This window comes from Haliaeetus albicilla, chromosome 5 (genome assembly GCF_947461875.1).
Source record: "Haliaeetus albicilla chromosome 5, bHalAlb1.1, whole genome shotgun sequence".
Lineage (NCBI taxonomy): Eukaryota > Metazoa > Chordata > Aves > Accipitriformes > Accipitridae > Haliaeetus > Haliaeetus albicilla.
In genome coordinates, this window is record NC_091487.1 from 17,855,141 (window position 1) to 17,875,719 (window position 20,579).

The following is a 20,579-nucleotide window of genomic DNA, read 5'->3' on the forward strand; positions in this document are numbered from 1 at the left end:
TCCATCTTGCCGGTTGGCGGGCGAGGCCCCCGAAGCCCGGGCCGACTGGAAACTGCGAAGGCTCTCAGAGTGACGCCTTCCGGTCGCTCTGCCGAGGGCCCCCGGCCACGACGCGGGAGCTCCCCTTTGGCACGGGTGCCGCCACGCGTCGCCGCCCCCCTCCTCTGCTCCCCCGCCACAGCCGTGACAGAGGACGGCACCGAACGGCACCGAGGCCGCTCGCAGCCACCACACACACAGGCGACCGCCCCGCCCACCCGCCATGCGGGCGCCCCCTCAGGCGCAGCCCGCCCCCGCCCCGCCCCGCCCCCTCCGGGCGGGACCCCGGCGCCCCGCCCCTCCCCCCGCGGACCACGTGGCCCGGGCGCCGCAGCGCCGCTGCGCAGGCGCCGTGCCCGCTCCCCCCCCCCCCCGCCCGGCGGAGTCTGGGGCTCCGGATCAAAATGGCGGCGGCCGGAGCGGGACCGGGAGGGAGTGGGCGGTGCTGAGGGGGGAGGATGGCGGCGGCGGCGGCGAGCGGCTGCCGGAGGTGAGGCGCCACGGGGAGCCGCGCGGTGAGGGTGGGCTGGGAGGGGGGCCGGGCTCGGTGTCACGGCGGCGAGTGGGACGGGGCGAGACCGCCGACACCCCCGCGGCGGGGTTCCCCTGAGCTGGGGCCGGGTGCGCGCCCCGCCGGGCCGGTAGCGTCCCGCGCCGGCTGCGGGCAGGCTCCTCCCGCGCCCGCCTCGTCGCTGCTAGCCCGCGGCTCCGCCGCTGCGGCGGTGCTGGGGTGCAGGCCCCCGCCGCCCCACGAGGCCTCCCGCCGCGGGGAGCGGCCCTTCTCCTCCCGCCGCTCCAGCGGGCGGCCGGGCCCGGCCGGCCGCGGTCCCCGGTCCGCGGCGCCGGCAGCGGCCTCGCCTCTGCCCCTTCTCGCCGTCGGGTCCTGCCTTAACGCCCCCCCTTCCCCCGCGGAGCGCTCCCTGCACGGCCGGGGCGGTGTGGTCCTCCGGCCCTGGGCGGCAGCGGCCCCGGCGCCGCTCCCCGCGGAACCCTCGGGCGGGTTGTTGGAGTAGCCTCCCGCAGGAGCCGGTGCGGGGCCGGGCTTCTGCTCCCCCTGCTGCCGTGCTCCCCTTGTGTCCGGCCAGGGCGAGAGCGACCGCACTCGCTCGCTGTGGGCCGCGGGGCTGCTGCTTGTGCACCCGGCCGTTCGGCCCGTCCCTTGGCAGTTCCTGCGGCCTTGAGATTGCTGCCGCCCTGGGGTGTGGGGCTTCGTCTTGCTCCGCTCCACGTAGGTGTTACCGTGGTGTTCCTGGAGAAACTTGGAGAGCTTTGGCGATGATGTGCGTGCTCGTGCCTCTGGAATGTTCCTGCTGCTGGTTGGGATAGTGCTTTGCTGTTGGTTCGTGCTTCTGCTTGCTCTCCCCTGCCGTCCCGTTTGAGGCCCTTGGGTGAAGGATGACACTCGTGTCAAGTGCTAACATAAAATATGATAGTAAGATAATAAAATACGTGTTGATACAATGATAATTTATTTGGGTGGGAATTTAGCTTAGGGAACGCAGCATCACTCAAGGCTTTGCTCCAAACCAGTGTAACATAATACACCACTCTGAAGTGTTTGGCAGATGCACCACTGGGATGTGGTCACCCCAGGTTTTACCACATATTGCATGCTCTGTTTTCATTTAGAAATGGAGAAAATAAAAACAGAAACTCAGATACAAAATTATAGTGCTCATAACTTTTTTCGAGGCACTGAGAAGCTCGATGAGTTAAAGTTTATCCTCTTTGTCTGAAAGATGTTAGGGAAGAGGATTAGTCTTCTAGGATTCTCCTTTATTGTTTCAGATGTAACCTGCGGACCACTTTCATCTTAGTGCTGTATTAGTATGCTTCTTTACATGGGGAGGTACAGGGAGGGAAATTCCTTTTTAGATCCAGTGAGTTTAGATCTCTCTCCGTTTGAACCTTTTTCTTAAGAAATCAATGAAAATATTTCTTTCTCCTTTTTCCCCTCTTCCCCTTGTTGACTAAGAGTCTGCTGCCAACAACAAAATTAATTCTATAGAGATTATTTCTGAAGAGGTGAAACAAGTGTTTTTTAGTAATGCACAGACTTTGTGGACTGTGGTGTTTAAAAGGCAAGGTCTGAGTGCTTATTTTGTAGACTATCAGGATGAAGGTAGTGTATTGGAAAGGTATGGCTTGTGAAGTTTTCTCCCTTCTTGGAATAATATAATTCTAACTAGTCTTAGTTGATGGACCAAAGCATAACTGAGCCATTTAAGAACTTGCTACTTTGCTGCATCAAATAATGTTGTGTAAACGTTACTATCTGTTCATGCTTATATGTAAACCTCTGATGACTGTCTTGGCGAATAAAGCTTGTACCTGAAGTTACAACATGAAGCTGCTGATTGCTCTCTGTTTTTTAGTCAGATTTAAGGTTAGACTCGCTTAGTTGGACTACGTACAGGTAATCTTGGAAATAGAGTTCAGTATTTTGTGTAGAATGTACAGCCAGTGTTTGTTTTTGTTCTTTGGAGATGAAAAAAGCTACTGAGTCCTTTGTATTTCGGCTCAGCTGCGTTAAGCATTGTTTTACTTGCTTTCAAACTTTAGCCAATATATAAATGGGTTTGACATTCTAATCTAATTTTGTGTGTTTAAACATATAAGGAGCACAGACGTGAGTCATCTTGGATCATTTTCTGTGGCACTGTTGTAATTGCTGGCTTTTTTTAAATCCTTGCCTCTTACTAATGTAAGTGAATTTTCTTCGTATGTCCAGATTCCCTTGCTGAGTCATAGATACAGTAGTGGTGTAATGCTTACAGCTGGCATTGACTGATTTGCAAAGAGTCATACATGAAAGAATAGAATTATTTTTATAAGCTCTCCTGGAAGACTTGCATGGACTTGTCATAGTGATTTTTTTTTTTTTTAATTTCCCCCCCCCCCTTCTTGGTTTTCAAGCTTGTCCAAGAAGCTCAAAACTTCGTGTTGTGAAGGTATGTTGCTCATTGTTAAATTATAGTAGAATGTGCTGTCTTTGCAGCCAGCTCTTTGAGTATAATTCAGTGGGGCTGTCAAGCTTGATGAATAGACTAACAAAATATTGAGTCTTCATTCTGAAAGTGGCCTTTCATGTTGCTGCATACATAATGTCAGGTTTACAGCTGTCACTGATGACAATTAACCAAGAGGCTTGTAGGCAATGAATTCTAGGCTTGGACAACGTCTTCTTCTGTCCTGCTTGCAGGCTGCATTGGCATTGTGGTGTCTTGTGGTCCTGCACGTGGCCGTAGGAGGAGGTGTGACACTAGCCCTGTCGCTCCTGCCACCCTGATGCTAGTTTAGTCTTGACATACCAGACCACATGCAAGAAAAGGGGAGTATATTCTGAGGTCTTGGCTGCACAGTGATGTCCAAGATAGTTGTGGCTGGCTGCCTTTCAGAGACAAAAAGTAAGATGAATCAAAACATCCTACAGACATATCACATGGACTGCATTTAGTTCACGTTAATCAAAGAAAAGATGTATAGATAAAATGTGAGATTGCTCTTAAGAAGGAATAACTATGCTCTTAATAATACTAATGAGAATCTGATTGCTTTTATGGCAAATATTGATATCAAACTGTGAGTTTCAGTCTTAACTCTAAATTTTATTTTTTTTTCTGAATGTGTTTACATAAGTTTTGATTTCTGTTACCAGATCAGTGGCTTGTACCATTTTTTCACACAAGTCTGGAAAACTGATGCACAAACTTTAATGTGCATGCAGTGGAGAGTGGGAATCCTAGTTCAGATGTGAGTGTTAGGTGAGCTTCCAGTGAGTCATGTAGTCATTGATCTGTTTCATTACCCAGGTTCTTTGAAGAATAAGGTTTGTCAATGTATCTTTAAATCTTTGGACAAAAGCTATTGTGGATTTTTAGAATGCTGTTTCATATGTTGACGTACCAGTATGCCTGAACTATAACAAGAATGGACTGCAGATGCAAAGTTTGATGCTAGTCTTGCATTTTGTGCCTATCCAGTCTGTCCTGCATGTCTCCCAAGAAGGATGCCAATTGTAATGATGCCTTCTGCATAATGAATGGATGCTAGGAGATCAGAAATCCCTGTGTGTTTTATGTAGAAACAGTGAAAATTGTGTGTTTGGGGGAGTAGAAAAGGGCAAGAGGAAAAATGTATAGAAAGGAGTTGAATATCAATGGTGGCATATGCAACACATTTCATACCTTGCTGTCTGAAGTTCTGTAAAGTCTTAGCATCATGCTTTCATCTTATTCTCTGACTGTGATGTTTTAGTTTCCAGTGTTGAAACAAAGAGATCAGATCATGTCACAAGTTCACCTGAAACTAAAGGGGATCTGACATCTGTCATTCTCTGTCCTTGGGACTATGGCAGATAGCTTTCTTGCTTTATAAGGATGCTAGTGAGGTTCTTGATAGATGTTTAGTGGCAATACTGGCTTAAACACTTGCAGTCCACAGCTGCTTTTTCCTGCTTCCTGCACAGTCGCCTCAGCTGTGTTGGTAGAGCTGTTTATATGGCTTCACTCTGAAGCACTGCAGGAAACTGATCTGTCTGAAAAATAAACCACTAAAACACAAAATACCTTCAGATCAGGTCCCTGATCTGGGTCATCACATTGCTGTGGAAAGTTTGTTTGCTGGCACAGTGTAGAGGCAAGGTCAGGTTGGTAAAGGGGACCTGAGGGTGAGACTGTGTTGCCTAAAGTGTTTTCGACTGAAGTACTTACTTAACTGTATACTTAGTTAAACTTACATCTCATTTGATTGCTCTATTGGGTGTAAGTGTTATGCAAGGTTACACTGAACACTACTGAATGTATACTTTAACAACTGATGGGCTTGCAAGCATGTGTTCAGCCTGTTGGGGCTTTTCTGTCATCAGTGGGTTTAAACTATTTATCCAAATGAAAAATAGGAATTGTGTTATACCAGAGTGATAAAGCATGCAAAAAGATTTAACAGCAGGCAAAACTGATTAAGAAGAAAAAACCTTCAGTGAGGTGCGGGGGTGTAACATTTGGGGGTAACATTTTCCTGAATCAGTTTCTAAGTTTCAGTAGTATCTTCTAGAGATCTTGCTTTATTTTTCAAACTTGACATTCTAACACTAGCTGTTATCTGTATAAATGTCTGATGATTTTGTAAATCCTATTTGATCTCTATCATCAAATCTTGTCTGAATTCAGTGGTCATACTGTATGTTCTGTATGACACTCAAACTTCATTGTATGTCCAGTTCTTCCTGTATTAGGAGGACTGGATTTCTTTTTCTGTCCATCTTTGCTTTTCTTACCTATCATATCCTGTTTCCAGCCCACTATAGTAAATTGTAAAGGGTAGAATTTAATTTTTTAAAATCTCTCTTAAAGAATCTCTTTCTAGTGTTGCTGTTACTGCCATTCCCCGTCTTCTTAAAGAGCCTTTTTATTTCTACTCTGTCCTCTTTGATACAGGAGTATTTCAGTATGCTAACTTGCAGCTTTTAAGATGAATCTTCTTCCTGGTGTTCTTCATCACTTCAGATCCTCAGTGTTATCTAGTGAGAAGTGCTTTAGAGATAGATCAAGCTAGTTAATTATATGCAAGATTATTCTCTAATTTGGAAGCTTTGTCCAAGATTTGTTAAAACTCTGTTTAGGATAACTGTCAAGCCATTTTACACTTCTACTGATGATAATGATGGCTAAACTCAAAGGAGTTGGTTGAAACAGCAATGTAGTAAATGACTGTTGCTTGGTCTTTTAGTTGAGCATGTTATTTTGTGACCCAGTACTTGCAGAAGCTCTGTGTCATCAATAGAGCCGCAAAATGTATCTGTGTGTGTTTTAGATTTTACTTTGGGTCAGAGAAGACTGTTTTTTCTTACAGTCCAGAACTGAGATTTGAATCAAGGTTTGGAATACAAAGAGCAAGGATGCCAAGGTCTTGTGAAGGCATCAAACCTTAGTAAAACTATACCTATTTATATGCAAATTGAAGTATTTTTTTGGGTGACCGGGTAGATCACATTGCATTCGTTAGTAGGAAATTGGAATGCTGCTTTGTTTATCATCATCTGCTACGCCAGATCTCTGTGCTGCAGTGAAGTATGTAAAACTTCTATGATGAGTAGGTTATTGTAATTGCTTTAAAAATAATCAGTATGAGTGATGAAAGTTCCTTTTCATACTTTTTCTCCTGACCCCAATATTGGAAATGCTGCTTGAGAGCTGACTAAAAAACCTTCTGAAATAATAAATCCAACTAGAATGCAATGAGACAATATTTTCTGGACTGGTGCTGCCTTATTCTTTCAGCTTTTTTGATCTGCTTTAGCTTTGTTCTCATGATGACTCTTGATGTTTAAGGGGGGCCGGGGGGGGGGGAGTGGTTCCTTGACTATCGGAACTGAGGAACTGGGTTTGCTGTGGATTTGGTGATCTTTGACTTCATCTAGGAAGACGTAATTTCTATTTGAAGGCTTTCTGCTGCTGTGATAATTATAGTGCTAATACATGTAAACGCCATAGTATTTAATATGAGGTTGTGCCGGAGTACTTTGTATAAGTTGAGGCATTTAGAGGTTTTCTTTCATGTACCTAGATGTCTGTTTCTTAAAATACACAGAAGGTTAACAACCTCTGAAGCTGCCTGTGATATTTAACTGAATGACCAGAAGATTTAATCTTGGAGAAGGGAGGAGTGTAGGCATAGACATAGTGGCATTTTGTATTATCCATTAAAAAAAAAAAATCAGACTAATCAAGCATGGGAATACATTAAAAGCTGATGTCCTGTATTTTGGTTCACCCTCTAAAGGGCATCTCAATTTTAGATGTCTTGAGAGGTGAAATGAAATACATATAAAATCTCTAGAATGTGGGCAGAGAAGATCATGTTAATAAGTTCATTAATTTCTTTAAAGTCCATCTAGTAGTGACTACAGCTCAGTGAAATACAATTGAATTACTTATACTCACATTTTAAATTGAAGATATCTTTGTCAGTCTGTAATGAGGTACTTCTGTGAAGTTTTTGAAATGGGTTGTTATTGTACTTCAGGCACTAGCATGGTAGAAGAATGCTGATTTGACAAAATGCACACTTGAGACAGGAAGTGTTGTATTATTTGATGTAGTGATGGCCCTGATACTGAACGAAGAAGGATCTAAGCTGTGTCAGTAGTTTTCAGCTCCTGAGAGGCAACAGTTGTTACTGGTGAGCTGGATGTAAGCACAATAGTTCCTGCAAAGGAATGTATAGCACAGCATGAGGAGTTGCTGGTCACTGTCATTGTGAATCTCCCCACCTTCCCAATGTACTAAGCATCTCCATCTCCTCTGCAGTTTATTTTCATGAGTGATTTGGGGATTTACCTTATCTAAATTTTGGATAAGAATGTGTGTTTACTGCCTCAGATTCTCAAATCCCAACTTGGCTGACTTTTTTTTTTGTATAGCCAAAGATAATATTTAAGGGAATAATTTTCTGTCCCTGTTTTTTTTATAAAAAGATACATTATCTGGATCAGAAAGTACCTCCTGCTTCTTACTTGGTCATTAAAATCTTTGTAGGGTTTAGTCCTTTAATAAAGACTTCTGGAAATGTGCATTTGGACTTGAAATGCCAAAATATCCTTCTAGCATAGCAAGGTTGCCATGCAGTATAAGATTATCTCCTCTCTGATAGTACTTTGTAGTTCTAGACACAAACCTGAAGATTTGGTAACCCCTGGTAAAGTGACTCTTGTACGTATTTCTGCACTGAATCAAAGCTGCTTGTCTTTAACTGCATTTAACCAAGAACTTTGATGCTGTAACCTGGATATTTACTATTTGAAGTTGGGTTTCAGGCTTAAATTACAAGGCTTCTGAAAATGATGTTACTGAGAAGTACAGTCCTAAAGCAAACTTTCAAAAAGATCTGTCCATACTACTCAGGGCTCTGCCATTTTAAGGAAAATAGAATTTGTTTTGTCTTCTCGAAGTTTCTCAAGATGTTTGAGTTTCTCTGCTGAGAACATCTAAAGTAATTTCGTTGCCGCATAGTTCCTCAGCTGATTATTGGTTCAAAATTTGCCACTTTGGATTAACAGACTTGTGCTGATCTAGATGTTTCCCCACCACCATCTTGGGGATCTACTTCCCTTTCTCTGTCTTCCCTTCTCCCCTCATTCTGTTTTTAGCTACCAACTTATTTTTCTGGAGAATTAAATTTTAAAATGTCATGTTTTGTGACTGGGTTTTACCTGCATCAAGGCTGTATTAAGCACTAGTGATCTTCAACAGTAGTGAGGGTGCTTATTTAAACATCTTGTGAATCCAAGTTTCATCCCTGTTTTAAATGTGGAAGGACATGGAACTTGCCTTTTCTTTTTTTTCCACATACACAAGATTAACTTGTTTCCTTTAAGTTAAAATGAACCTTTTGTTAATCTGAAAACTGATCCAGCTAAAAACTGTTCTTGTTCATTGAATATGAATGTGCAAGTAGAGAACGGAGAGTTTAGTGGGAATGATCATCTGGGTAGAGAGAGAAATGAAATTGGTGGTAATGTTGACTTTTTTCCATATATTGATGGACTTCTCAGATAATGGAAGAATCAAAGGATGTTTGATAAATATAGCACACACTGGCAAAGGCTTTCCTTTCTGCATTTTGCCCTTGCTTTGAATGTGAAAGGGTAGTAGTATCAAGGTCAGTTGTGGACAAGAGAGAAAGATGAACAAAATTTGGTCTAAAATGAGATTAAGAGCAATGGGTTGTTTTAATGGCGTATCTCCTAATTAGTACAATCCAACAGACTTTTGCTTTCCTTCTAAAACTTTTCTTTGATTTCTTTGAAAAAATCTATTTTTTTGGATGTTCTGGGGCAGCTGAAAAGCTTCAAATCTTGTGGAGGGAGAAGGAAGAGTTAAGGCATATCGTCAGTCTGCTCAAAGGGCAGATTTGCTTTAGCAAACAGTTAAATAAAAAACCAACCCATGAGCTCTCATAACTGTGCAATCTTAAAAAGTCTGCGTACATGAGCTGTGTGTAGATATTGCTGAATAAATTAAATGTGGAAATGATTGGTGCCTCCATTTTTAGGAACAACATGTTATGTCAATGTGCGTGATGCTCCTTTGACTGTTCTGTAAAACTTGCATGTTCATGTTACAGGACAAAAAATAAATACTTTAGAAATGCAGAGAGAGCTTGTTGCAGGAAATCTGGAAGACATAACTTCCTTTTCTTGCCAAGGGGAGAATGTAAACAAAGCTCCAGCTGAACTGTAGACTAACTACTAGACTGGTTTTCTGACTAAGCTTTTCCTTCCTTAATTGATTGCTTTAATCTTTGAGAAATTGTATTTTCTGTTTCATTTGAAATAGATTTCTGTATTTTTGGGAGGACACACCTTAAAGTTTGTGATGATTTAGTTCTCGCTACACTTGCATGGAATCTAAAGGTAGGTATTACTGAAGGTAACTACTGAAGCTAGAGGTACTAGTGTAACTTTTGAGGGTTCTGATAGTTTGTGGAAGTATCTGGAGTTTGCTTGTGAGGGAAAGTATTGCAATACTAGTGTATTTTGCTACTGTGCATGCTCTCATGTGCATGTACTAAAATATCAATCTTTAAAATGACTGAAATCTTTGAAGTGTATGGCATAGAAAGATTTCTTGGCTTCAGATGTTATGATAGAAATCTTACTTCTTGAAGTCAGTGTGGCTCTTAAAATTTTCTGCTGAAATAATGAATTTAAATGGACCATATAGAAGAGCCCCAACCAAAGGAGAAATCTTTTAAATGTGCAAGCTTTTAAATAACTGTTAAAATCTTAGTATATACAGAGGTAACTGATTTATACAAACATGTGTAAGATCAGTGTGTTAGTTGTGGTTTTGTATGTTAGAAGTATCTAAATAAAGGGAAAACAGCCTGTGGGTTTAACCAGGAATTTCAGACTTGCTCAGGGTGGCAGCAGTCCATAACCAGTTTACAAGCTCTCAAATGAGTCAATTGTTGTTTAAATATCATGCACGATGAATTTTCCAGTTTCATTTTGTATTGCTGCCTGCTTCAGTGAGCAGAGTAGACTTGGGAGTGACTGTGCATGTTAGGAGACAAGGGGAAAGGTAGAGTGTCAACGCTGACACCTGAGCTTCAGAAACAGCGGCTGCAAAGGAGGACTCTGCCTGTCTGCCTGGGGCCGGGCTGGAGTGACTTGTTGAGGCTAAGCATGAGCTCAGAGAGAAAGATGAAAAGGATGACTACCACGGTATAGTTCAGTGGAGTAATGAGGCAGTTTAATAGCAATAGCCTGCTCTCTTCATATTGAGAACTCTGGGTTCTTGTTCCAGTTGTGGCTGTCAGACCAACCTGCAAGAATTCCCTTTTTCCTGTCTGTTACCTGTCGCACCTTCCAGCAGTGGAGTGGTGGATCAGCCATCTGAAATTACTTGTTCTGTGATCATATAATCTCTTTATGTAGTGTGAGGGGAAGCAGGAAGACCCCATGACTGGAGCAGCAGAGTGAGGGGAAGGTACAGTTCCCTGCTAGTTTGACTTCACTGGTAGTGTCAGATGACCCTGATGTACATGTGAAGAGCTGGCAGGCAGGGAGTCCTGCATATACCATTAGCTTCTCCCCATTGGTGGAGGAATTTGCTGGATTGAGGGGAATATATTAAAATGCACATAGGCTTGGCTTTTTTTTTTCCTCATATGACTAATACCTAGACACATATATTTTGTCACTGCAAATTTAAAATCTTCCAAGCCTTCAGAAAAGCAACAACCCCCATGGACCTCTTCAGTAGTAATGGCTGCTATCTGAAGGGTTGTTAACCAAGGCCTAGTTGAAGGGAGGAAGAAACTGCACAAATACAGAGCAAAAGAAGTACAGGCCAAAGAAGAAACAGCAGTTCAGCTAGCTAGATACAGTGAGCACTGCAATGGTGAATCCTAGTGGTAGTTACTGCTGTGTAAATTAGCTGTTTCTGCTAGGGCTACCCTTGCTTTGCAGACAATTTGAAGGTAATCTTTTTTCCTACTCTTAATTTTTAAGACCTGTGTAGGAGAAATAGCGTATTGCAAGAGTGGTCTTATAGCTACCCACTTATATCAAGATGTTTACATTGAAAGTGGTAGTTGACTGAATGCTGTACTTGAGGGCAGTGGCTGTTGCAGCCACACCAGAGGATCAGCTGAAAACAAACATGGTCCAGTCAGGTCCCTGATAGGACTTATGTGGCTTCCCAAATGTCTGCTAGAATGAAAGGGGACAGCTCTGCTGTAGGAATGAGTGCATGGGACTGGGAATTCTTATTTTCTGAAGGCTGTGCCAAAAGAATATTAGTCAAACTGCGTGTTGTGTTTGACTGAGGAGCAAGCAGCCTTTTCTTGCTGTTCTTCCCTCCTCTGGTGACATTCCTTGGGTCATTTGGTAAACTGGTGCAGGGAGCTAATTACACTGGAGAGAAAAGTCCTGCTCGAGAGAATACCCTGAGCTGGTTGCTGGTGATGGAGGAGCTTTGGGAAGATGGTGGTAGTAGCTGAGGTGAGCACTGCTGCTGAAGAAACGTGCGTGGAACCACAGTGTCGGTGAACCATCTTGGTTTTGCCTACACCAAATAACGCGTTTTGAATCCAGACTGGAACTGTGTTTTGGTTGGATCCAAGACTTGTCGTGGCTTGTGACAATTACTGTAGAAACTCTATTTAAACTGTAGCTGAAATCTGTCAGTTTTATGGCTGTGAATTAATGCTTTCTTGAATGAGGAAAATCAATGTCTCTAATAAAACTCCTTATATGTCTCATGAAGTGGACTGGACTAGATTACCTTTTGTGTTCTTTACCACACCTTTCCATGTTCCACCTTCCAGTTTTTCTGTTGTAAAGAGATGAATCCATTAGTCCTAAATGTAGAAGAGATGATGCTGGCAACTGATACTTCAAACTTTTGTTATGTCAAAGAGAAAAGGCTGCCTGGGTGAAATGTGCTGTTGTGTGATGACAGAAGGATACAGGGAGACAATGGTGTACAGAACAAAAAGAATGGTGGTATATTAAGGAGGGGGATGTAGAGAAAATGGTTTTGAATATATGGCAATATTGGTAATAGCTTTTTTTTTAGCCACAGGCAGAGGTTTTCAGTGGAAGTAGATGAGATGTGTATTGTTCTGTCACCAAGCATCTCAGAAGCTCATGCAGAAAGGAAGAGGATTATGCAGAAACACTGTAGTAATGAGGAATTATGTCAGTAATGGTTCCAAGCAACAGAAATACCACAAGCTGATGTTGTTACTGATGCAATGGCTGCCTGGCAGGATGAGGAGTTGATTGCAGCCAAAATAAGATAATAGAGGTAAAGGGTAAACTGATTTATGAACAGAGTTCACCCATATGGGAAGGCTGATCAGTACATGGGTCCAAGATTTTAGTCTGCTTCAACATTGGGATGCTGGAGCTATTGTTGGGAAAACCCCAAGCAGTGTCATCGCCAGAGACTACTACTGTTCCTCTTAAGGCTGTGGAAGTTAATAAGGGAACTAAAACTGTGTGGTCAAAAGGATGGATTTTTGAAGGTGAATTGAAAGCACCAAGTTGTAAGAGAGGACAGGTGCTGCTTATGTGCTGTAGGTAGAGAGCATAGCGTCTGGGATTGCCTTATTAGTAACTTTAATATACTCTCAGAGAAAGCATGTTCTGAGAGGAGCTGTGGTGAATGTAACTGTGCAGTGAATTTAGAAGCACTTGTGTGTACAGGAAGCTCCCAGATCCTCATTCACAGTAAATGGCTTTCTGTGAAATTATTGAGCCTGGAGAAAAGGGAAAAAGTCTGCAGTACAAGGAGACTGTAGGGTATACCCCACTGAGGTGGTACTTGATGTGAGAAGGCAATAGAGCTAAAATCCAGAGATGGATCTTCCATATGGTTGGGGGTTTGAGCCAAGATTTCCTTGTGTAAGTAGACTTGGAATTGAAAACAGCATCTTGTGTTGTGGTTGGGTCACAGCTCAAGCAAGAGGAGGAATTCCCTTTCTCAGTGAAACAGGAATCTTTAGGGGGCACTCTCAAAGGAAATAGGATAAAATCATATGAATTGTGAAAACTGCAGAGAGGAAAGACTACCTGCCCTGCTCCACAAAAAGCAACAATCCTGCTGACAGGTAAGGAGTACTTGAATAGGAAGCCCCATGAAATATGCTGTATAAAGGTGGGACAGCTTCATGTGGAGAGTTCTTACTTTTGCTCCATTTCTGCTTTTTCCGTGGAGAAAGAAAGGAGCAGATGACTGAGGATACTACTGCAGTAAAGGAAGGACAGTGTCTGGAGACAGACAACAGTGGTCTTACCAGACTGGTATTCAATCCCAGTATCTGAAGCTGAATTTAGCTGAAATTTGACTGAGTTAAGTCATTGCCTGACAAGACAATTGAGTGTTGGCCAGAATTTCAATAGGGAGAAAAAAGCAGAGTACTTTAAAAAAAAAAAAAATCTGATCCTTTTTTGGACGTACTTTTCATGTAATTTGGAGGTTCTTTTTTTTTGTCTTTAACCGATGTGTTCATGTATTTATTATACCAAAGAGGATTTGCCTTTCTTAAAAAACAAAAGCATGTTTTTGTTTGCTCAGAAGAGGCCTGTCCTGGTTTCAGCTGGGATAGAGTTAATTTTCTTTCTCATAGCTGGTATAGTGTTATGTTTTGGATTTAGTATGAGAATAATGTTGGTAACACTGATGTTTTCAGTTGTTGCTAAGCAGCGTTTACATTAAGTCAAGGATTTTTCAGCTTCTCATGGCCAGCCAGCAAGAATGCCAGAGGGACACAAGAAGTTGTGAGGGGACACAGCCAGGATGGCTGACCCAAACTGGCCAAAGGAATATTTCATACCAATGGTCATCATGCCTAGTGTATAAACTGGAGGGAGTTGGCCTGGGGGGATTGCTGCTCAGGAACTAACTGGGCATTGGTTGGCGAGTGGTGAGCAATTGTGTTGTGCATCACTTGTTTTGTATATTCCAATTATTTTATTATGATTATTGACATTTTATTATTGTTATTATTATCATTATTAGTTTCTTCCTTTCTGTTCTATTAAACTGTCTATCTCAACCCACGAGTTTTACTTTTTCTCACTGATTCTCTCCTGCATCCCACCGGATGGCGGGGGGGGGGGGGCGGGGGGAGTGAGTGAGTGGCTGTGTGGTGCCTAGTTGCTGGCTGGGGTTAAACCATGACAAGGTCTTCAAAAGACCTTTAGACTCCTCAAAATGTATCACAATATGTCAGAATATCTTGCAGTTATTCTAGATTGGCTAAAATGAATTGTCCTCATTTTCCCTGTAAATGGGTATGTTCATACCTAATTGCTCTGTTCAGTGATATTGATAAAGATTTTGTGGATAGGATTTCTCTGACTTTTCTTACAAAATAGATTTAATGATGTTTTGTGTCTGAATCAGATAATGTTCCTTTCAAGTGAACTTCTAAAAAATGGAAAGTCATTGAAGAATACATGCTGTCATTTCATTTCAAGAGAGTCCTAGAAGGCAATAAATAACTTCTTGCTGATTTTGCTGAAAGAAGTGTTTTGAATTCAACTTCAGGAACATTAGTTAAGTCTTTCATGTGAGTATCATCAATCAGAATAGACTTTTCGTTACTTAGTGGTTGCTTGCAACCAGCTGGAAGGATCAGTGATGTACAGAGATCAAGATTCATTTGCCAGTATATGAAAACATTGAGGTTGCTTGGGAGGAACTACCTATTCTGGGCAGGATTGTACTACTGTAATTCAGTTAGTCTGTGTGTGCATTTGGTTTTTTTAGGTGCTGGAATCTTTTTGTATTTAGCAGAATATAAATACGTTTATGTCCCATGCCTCTGTAGTGCTGTTAATGATTTGACCTGTTGCTCCCTGCTAATGACTTCACTTAATTACTTCTAGGATGTGAGACATTCACATCATTCTCTGAATTGCTTTGCTGATCATCAAAAACCCTACTTGGAACACTATTTGCAAGGACAGCATTGAAAATAGGCGGTTTTCCTATACATTCTGTGTCTTTTCAACTACCAGAATGCTTCTCAATGTTTTAACTTTCTGAAATGTATGTATCATCAGGATGACACACCTTTATGCTCTATTTGAATATAGTTCTTTTAACTTTAACTCTGATTCCTCAGAGGACATGCTGAAAATTGGTACAGGTTGGGTCATGTCCCCCCCCTGCCAATTCTTAAGATTCTCAACAAATCTAGAAATAAAAAACCAGGACTACTGTGGGGTTTTTGCTGCTTCAGTTTTAAAAGAACTTAATGGAGAAGTGTACTACTTCATGAAAAAGAAAGTGCTTTAAAATTCATGCTTAACTTCAAGAAAGGATTCTTTGTGATAGCTGGAACACATGATTTTCAGCAAGCACTAAGCAATGCAGTCACTTTCATAATCTAGTTATATCTGCTTTTTCTTGCCCTCTTGTTCCTGTAACTGCTGATGTGGCTTAAGTTCTGGTATTTTGCTTATTGGATTTTCTTTCTTTCCAATGCAGTAAATCATGAAATAACACAGATTCATAAACCCAAATCATGAAGAACACTCTGTTCCTCATTTTTATACAGTACTAATTCAAACCAGAACCTTTCAGCTGTATCAGCTACATCTTAGTATTATATCATCAGGATAATTTTGAATAATGATAGAGGCTGATTGCTTGCCAGGATTTAAAAAAAAAGACTCAAAATAGGCTTTGCATGGATTTGCATCTGTGTCAGGCTATATAATCAGCTGGTCCCTCAAAATTTCAGTTGTTTCCTTTGAACAGGGAATTACTTACCAATTACACAATTTCTTCAAGATATGCTGTCCCCTATGCATTCAGTCCTTTAGCATGTATGCTCTTGAGATTGGAGACTTCCAGCCTCAGCAACATTTGTGAGTATTGCAGTATCTTTCTTGATTACCTTGTTCATGGAACAGGAGGAGCGTCAGGACAGGTAATGTTCAGTTCCTGTCAGCTTCTTCCTCTTGGAGGACCGCCCCCCCCCCCCCCAAGTAGGATAGTAAGAAAATTAGGTAGATAGTAAATGCACATCTGTAAAGGCAGTTGGAACTCCAAGGTCAAGCAACTTTCTCTTCCTTTTTAAGTGCTTGTCCCCTTGGATGTTGCTAGCTGGTAATTCCAGTAGTGATACTGCGCCATGCTGGCTTTGGACACTCCCCAGTGGATGGGAGCTGTAGAACTGTTCTGCTGAATGGGATCGTTCCTGATTTCCTTTATGATGGCTCAGGGTTCTGTATTGGTCACCAGACCACTGCTCAGGTTCAGGTTGTTAAGGCAAGCTGGTGGGATGTACCTTGGGGACTGTGGCAGGGGTCTGTTCTCACAAGTTCTTTCTCTTTTAGTTATTTATCTACCTAATCTCTATGAAAATAGGTTTGTCCTTGCTAAAATTTAGTTGAAGTATTTCCCTACTTTGGGGTTATTGCTTTTAAAAGTTGAAATTTATTTTTTTTTTAAATCTCCCCCCTCCCCCCATGTACCAATTTAGTGCTGTCATCTCATCTTGCATTACAGTTCCACTTCATTGTTACTTGAAAGGAACTGTTGGGGCAAAATAGCATAGCATTTTGGTCTGGATACAAATCTTAAGCAAATATGAATAAGGTATGCTTGTGATACTTGTGCTGTCGTTTACTCATAGTAACTTTAAAATGTGTGAAGTAAAACGTAAAACCTGAAAAATCATGTTGGTACAAGTATGTGCATGTACTTTATATGATTTCCTACTTTGGTCTTAGTATTATGCTATTGCATAATCCTATGGCAACAACTCCAGAAGAAATACAAAAAAGTCTTAAAATTTTAGAGAGGAAAAAAAGTAAAATGTTTTTGTTTGTAAAACATGTTGTAACGCTCCCCACCTTGCCCTTTATATTAATCGGATCCCACTGGACTACAGAAAATTTTGAAACCTTTGTATTGAATGCTGACTGTTAACAGTGACACTTTGTTTCCCAAGTCCATTCTGTACACAGACTTTTTGTTAAATCAAAATTCCCAATCCAGGAATTCCTGGCTGTCAGCCCAGACACCTCAGATGCAAGTCATCTTAGGTTCTTAGGATTTTAGGATCAGTGTGACAAGTATTGAGAAGACTGAGAAACTTATTTCAGGTGCAGCAACTTTCAACTAGATTTGTGTTTATTTAAAATTTTATTCTGCTCTGAGTATTGGTATAATCTGAAAGTCACTTCTGTGCTTTTTGTAGCATTTGGGATGGTAATTTTGGCTTCTAAAGCTTCCTGGTTTCATATGACACACTTCATATACTATTTCTGCAGTGCAGGCTTTTTTTTAAACAAGCTTTGACATAGTTTAGCTTTTTTCTTTGTACATGTATACATACATAACGCACATCTGTGTGTGCGTTGCAGCTCTCAACAAGAAATCCTGTTTCAGTAGGTCAGCAGATGTTGAATTTAGTTCCGTTTTGATAATACTTATGTGGATGCACATAAACTCTTAACAGAAAGGCAAGAAAAATTTCATCTGTGGCAGTTTTTAAAACAAAATTCCATGACTGTATTCTGAGGCTAAAATTAGATTAAAGAAATTCTTCAGCTAAGCTGAGATAGGGAAGCTTTTGGTATGCAGGATAACTTCTGCAAGGAAAGATGAAGTCTTTCTTTCCTTTTGCAGCTAAAGATCTAATTGTTTATGGTTTGGGGTTGCCTCTTCATTTTTACATTCATCTCCTCCTACTGCTGTCTTTCACCAGGGGAAACGGCATTCTTGATTTGGCATTTTATGTAATAACTGCGATGTATTTACATTTGTAGTAGTCTCAGCAGGTTACGTGCAAGACTGACTTCTGTGCAGGTAGGCTAGGTTTAGTGTAAAGGCTGAAGTGGACACTAGGAAAACAAACCAAACAAAAAAAAGTACCTAAATCCATGAGTGGTTCAAGTACACCTTGCTGTCAAAAGATGCAATCCTGGCTCTAGCAGCTTGTTTCCATGGTCCTCTTTCTTTTTCCACCTGTGCTGGTGCAAGTATTTATGTGATACCGTAGCAAACCAATTAGGCAACTGATATTGTTTAAACTTTTTGTCTAGGTTGGTTTTATGTGGTTCAACTTATCTGGTTCAGAGTATTTGGGCCATGAACAAATAAGGTAGGGAAAGTGGATGCGAGAATGAAGAGAGGAAGGCAGGGCTTCTTCCAGGACAGAGTTCATCACTGCTGCCAGCTTAAATTGTTTGGGAAATACAAGATGGGTTATACAGTATTATCTTGTAAAATTTAGTGATGTAATAAAAAATACAAAGATTGTACTTTCAGTTGATACATGAGGTTAAGGACAGTAGTGGGACTAAAGCTGTGATCAGTTTTGAGCCACGAGGCACGATACACTTCATGAACTACAACATGTTTGAATTCAAGGTGCAAAATACTCTCAAGATGTCAGCCAGCATGCACATGACCAAGCAGTGCATAGTTAAATTTGAAAGGAGGCACAGGAAGTTTTGGCATCTGTAAATGGCTGACCACAGTGCCTACTCTGCATTGAATTCCTCCTTTGCTGAAACCTGACGTGTTTGGTTTTACTTATATAAAGATATAAATTTATATAAACTATATATGTATATTATATAAATGAATATATTTATGTATACAGCTTTAATATGACACTGTTTTTACACTGTCCTATATTACTTAAGTTACATATATTAAATTTAGTGAATTCATTTTGCACGATACTCACTTGGGCTTAATGTGTAACAGTGTTCTTGTGGTAAGCCTCTGAATAAAATTATTTTATATATTAGATGTAAACACTATAAAAAGTTTCTAAAACATTTTTCAGTTAATTTAAATCCTGTTTTGCAAATTCAAGCATTGAATACTAATGGTATTGAACAGTTGCATTTATTACTTGATCACATTCCTTCCATCTTCTGGGGCATGCTTGTTGCCAAGTAGAAGGAGGTGGAAGGTATTAACTTCAAACCTGAGACTTGGTTATGTATATTCAGTGCTTGCTAGAAGAGAAGAAAAAAAAAAAAAACCAGAAAAACCCAAACCAAAAACCCACCACTTCCCCCCCCCCCCCCCCCTTTTACTTAGCTCCTGCGCTCTTTCCTGTGTTAGGAAGAACTGAAAGGTACTGGTAGACATCTGATAGACAAGTTATCACACCACAGCTGAATGCAGAAGAGGAAAGTGGAATAGCAGTGGCATTCCAGGACTCTGTCCAAATGAACGAAGTCCAGTTTTGGCTGAGAAAAGGGAATTTGTTGGGATATCTACTGAGGATGCTGGCCTTTATTTGTGAGAGAGTAGGCATTCAAACTGAAAGGTGACTTTTACCTCCACAAAGCTTGTACTGAAATCACTTGGAGTGTCACTGTTTTAATGAAGTTATTTTCTAAGTGTTTTTTCTTAAATCAGCAGAGCTTTTCATGTATGGAGGTCTGCATCCATATGGATTTGGTTATTTTAGAATAGCTAGCTTATTTTTGCACAAGGAAGAAAATTAGTACATGCATTGGCTAAGACTGAACTGATCCAACAGCTTGTGCTTGCTGAGATTTACAGGTGTTTGCTGGTGTGATGTTGCCCATTTTGCTTGTGCTCTGGTTTTAACTTCATCTGGAGCAGGCTCACTGTTCATGTGGGAAGGTATTTTATTTTTGTTTCCTGATGTGTACCAAGCAAAATCAGCGTAGAGACAAATTTAAGAGAAGCGTCAGGTTATATGCAATTGAGGAGACAGACATTGCCACTTAGCTAGGGAGAGCAGGTGTGGGAGTTCTCCCCTTCTGCATTTGCACACCAGTAGTTTGGCTCAAGTTGGCTTGTATAATACCAAGAAAATTGCTGTGTTGTTATGGTTGTGTCTCCTGCCTTAGCAGAATTCAGCTAGTGATCAGCAGGCTGCAGCTGCGTGAGGCAGACCTGGGCTCTGCGCTTTCTAGAGCAGCGATGCAGCCTGCACTTCATGTCTAGTGTGAGGTGGTGTGGTTCCTTTTTGAAAACATCTGGTGTCATAGACCACAAATGCCAAAAGGCCTGATTTTAGGAACCTTGTTCTAATGCATCAGATGGTTGGAAATCATGTACTCTGCATGCTTCCACCGTGCTTCAGTCCCGTGCCTGTCTCTCAACTTTTCATGTATCCACATATATAAGCCAGGTTTCCAAACCCTTCTCTACTCTTCCTCGTCATATAGTCAGCCCTCAAATCCTGGGGCACTTGTTCTGCCCCACTCCTGTGCCTACAGCAGTTTGCAGCCTTCTGCTTCCCGGCCTGTCTCTCACTTTCTGCTCCCCAGAATCTGCTTTGCATGCTGCATTTATGACGAAGAGGCCAGGTGTGCCTGTCCACTTAGAATCGTATCTCACCTCCCCAGTGTCATAGTAACTCCCCCTTCTGAACTCCTCATGCCAGAAATAAAGAGATTATTAAAGCAGGGAGAAGGGACTGGAACTGTGCTGCAGCTTTCTTGAAACTCATGCTCTTGCCTGGCACTTACTTGTCCGATTTAACATGCCAGAGGTGTACTGGAAGGAGATGGA

The 20,579-nt window shown here is 41.6% G+C and overlaps 1 protein-coding gene across 3 annotated transcripts in view; it reads left to right on the forward strand.

Moving 5' to 3' along the window:
* Positions 1–377: 377 nt before the first annotated feature.
* Positions 378–20,579, forward strand: part of BTBD7 (BTB domain containing 7) — a 60,433-nt gene continuing 40,231 nt past the window's right edge. For 2 of the 3 annotated variants that reach the window (XM_069783580.1, XM_069783582.1), the window contains exon 1: positions 378–529. The gene's annotated coding sequence lies outside the window, so the exon portion shown is untranslated. Of the gene's footprint in view, positions 530–9,401; positions 9,455–20,579 lie in introns of those variants that run through there. The other variant, XM_069783581.1, reaches the window with a different exon arrangement.